Here is a 3,173-nt window from a genome sequence, read left to right on the forward strand (position 1 = left end):
AGGAATCCCTTATTTCTAGTAACTGCAGGCTAAGAAACAAGCCGAGTCTGAGTCTAAGGGTTGTAGATTTGCAGCACCAGTTAAATGCTTAACTCTGACAAGTCTCTTAAGCCAAGGCAAGGTTATTGGGGGAGGAGTGGTACTCTAAGATATGGGAAGGGGATACAGGACACCCAAAAGGAAGACATGACAGGGCTGAGAATTTTGAACCTCTGTACTCCTCTGAACCTCTTTTCCTGAGCGAAGGAGCTAGCTCTCCTCTGCATAAAAGCTCTACAGCAATTGTGCCCAGGGCAGTTGCCTCACAAGCTGAGGCTAATTCTCTTCAGGCCCCACCCCCTTACCTCTTAGCTCTTTCTGGCCAATAGAGAGAAGTATAAGGCCTGCTCCAGAAGAAGATGGCCTATACACTTAAAAGGTCACAAAACCTTGCCAAGGTGTATAGTCAAGAATCTAGGGAAAATGTGTGGCAGTGGATTATAAGGATGTCAGACAAGTGCTTCTCTAGGTGCGGTCCCTGGACCAGCAGCATCGGCAGAACCTCCGAACTTGTTAGAAATGCAAATTCTTGGGTCTACCCTCAAATCTATAGAATCAGAAACTCTGGGGATGGGGTCCAGAAATCTGTGTTTTAATAAGCCCTCCTGGTGATTATAATTCACACCAAAGTTTGAGAACCACTGTCGAGCTAGGGCTGGGTCTGGAGCTCACAGACCCCTCAAGCCCATTCACAGACTGGGTCACTAACCCTTCACACACTGGGCTGGGTCTGCAGACCCCTCACACGCAGGTCTATGAGCTAGGTAACCAGCGAACAGGTCCTTGGAGCTGCAGGTTCAAGAGCATGGTTGTGCGGGTGGATGCCGGAGGCAGCCATGTCGCAGTGCTGCGCATGTGCACTAACTCTACCCACACACAACTTGCTTACAAAGAATTTGCTGCACAACCTCCAACCAGCCCTGAGGCTACTGGGCCTGATTAAATTATTCTATTTTCCCAACAACCGCCGACATAATAGGTCCATTTTCTTGAGTCTTCAGACACTCCCCTATAGCATTGCTATGCAAAGCTGTGTTCCCAGATCAGAAGCACTCGCATCACCTAAGAGCTTGTTAGAAAATGCAGAATCTTGAGCCCAACCACAGACTTGCTGAACCGGATTCAGCATCTAAAAAGACCCCTAGGTGATTCGTGTGCATGTTAAAGTTGGAGAAGCCCTGTTCTATAAACTTTAGCCTGTATCAGAATCATCACACTCGGAGAACCACTGTACTGTGTAAATCTGCTCACTTTTCCCTAACCATAGCCCTCAGGAAGTCCTGGAGGACACTCCCCTTACTAACGCATGAAGAAGTCCGTGAAGAGCTCTGTGGTGACTGTTACCTATAGGCTGGAGATGATGGGGATAAAGCAAAGGGGTTGGGTTTCACGATCTTAAGAGGAATAATGGGATCCTAGTGTAGAAGAGCAAGGTGGCTGTGCTTGACTGTCAGAGATCAGGTAGCCCACAATAAGCCACAGATAGAGAATGGTAATCAGTGTTTTATCTAAAAGGAATTATGGCAAGGATGTCCAGAAATGAAATAATTGGGCAGCCTATGAAGATGCTGCTTGACAAATACAAAAGAAAAATTCTGGGTTTCTGGGTAGAAATTAGAGGTGGGGTTGTGACATTTTACTCTTTCATCAGGAACAGCCCAGTTCCTTTTAATAATTCACCTGATTAGGTCAGGTTTACCCAGGATAATCTCCCTTTCATAACTGATTTGGGACCTTAATTACATCTGCAAAATCCCTTCATATCAGCCCCTTGATTAATGAATGAATGGGAGAAGGTGTGTATACTCCAGGAGAGGCTTTCTCCGAATTTTGGGAGGCTTTCTCTGAATTCTGCCCACCACACCTCTCCTGGCTTTTACCCAATTCCTTATTAGAAAAACAAGTTGTAGAAATGCTTTAGATTTTGTTGAAGTGAGTAGGGCTGAAGCCATGTTGGGACCTAAAACTGCATGGGCTGTAGGCAAATTTTAAAAAGACAGTTTTTTTCTTGGTCTGCATTTTTCTAAGTTCTCCTTTTCTGCATGGCTATTTGATATTTTGAACCTTGGTTATGGGGCAAGATGGCATTATTCACATGAATGCGAAGTTGTTTTCCAGCCAGTCTGAAGCTGCAGATTTGCATGTACTACCCAGACCCTGAGACAAGGATGGGAACAGAAACGAGACGGAGCCTTGGCAAGACCTTGCACCTGAGACCTTGCATGAAGCCCTCACTGCTCATGTGTCCCTCCCTCCTGCTTTTCATTTCCCACGTTCCATGCCCTCATCCCCCTCTTTAATAACGCTTCAGTAAACCTGAGCCTTTGAGATGGCTTTAGCCTGGCCAATCTCCTTCAGGTTTACTGGAGAGATCTCTCCTCAGGTCACTGGTATTCCTGAGTAAACACTGACTTTCATTTTCACCAGCATTTGACTTTTGAGTGGTTTGCTTTTGTCTGAGGGCAGGCGGCCAGACCTTTGCATTCATTAACAATTTTGGGGGGCCTCAGCCAGGAGCTGAGTGGCCCCTGTAACAATTTCAGGAGGGATCATGCCAGATTGAGGTTACCTCCTGATAAAACGGCAGCTGGTGGGACTTCATGCATCCCCTTTGATGAGGACATGAACTTTTCAGCTAGATGGAGGGTAAGTGTAAGGCCCCATAAAAGACCCCAAAGGAGGCACTCCCTAAAACATGGCGCTTTTCCCTTCTGGGTCCTAACAATCTCGCCGGCACCAAGGTGTAGCCTATCAGAAATCATCACCCGCCCCCGGCCAATCAACTACTGCCCCGCATTCTAACCACCCTCTCCTTGAACCGGCTCTATATAAATGTATGCTTCTCCCCCGAATAAAGTGGAACTTCTCCGGTGAACTGTCAGCTCGGGTCCTGTCGTCCTTTCATTGGTGCCAAAACCTGGGAGGAGCTCACCCCTTACCCGAGGGGACTCCTTCTCAGACCTCCTTCACTCTCTCCACGGTTCCTGCTGCTGACGCTTCACCCTCGTCTGTTTTCTCCGGCGCTGGCTCTTCGCACCCACCACCGGCTCATCCAAATGTAAGTCTCTCTCCTGGGCGCCATCTTAGGCTGGGCTACCGTAATCGTCTGGTATCCCTCTGACACCCAGCCCTAA

Source organism: Galeopterus variegatus, unplaced genomic scaffold (genome assembly GCF_000696425.1).
Source record: "Galeopterus variegatus unplaced genomic scaffold, G_variegatus-3.0.2 Scaffold2555, whole genome shotgun sequence".
Taxonomy (NCBI): Eukaryota; Metazoa; Chordata; class Mammalia; order Dermoptera; family Cynocephalidae; genus Galeopterus; species Galeopterus variegatus.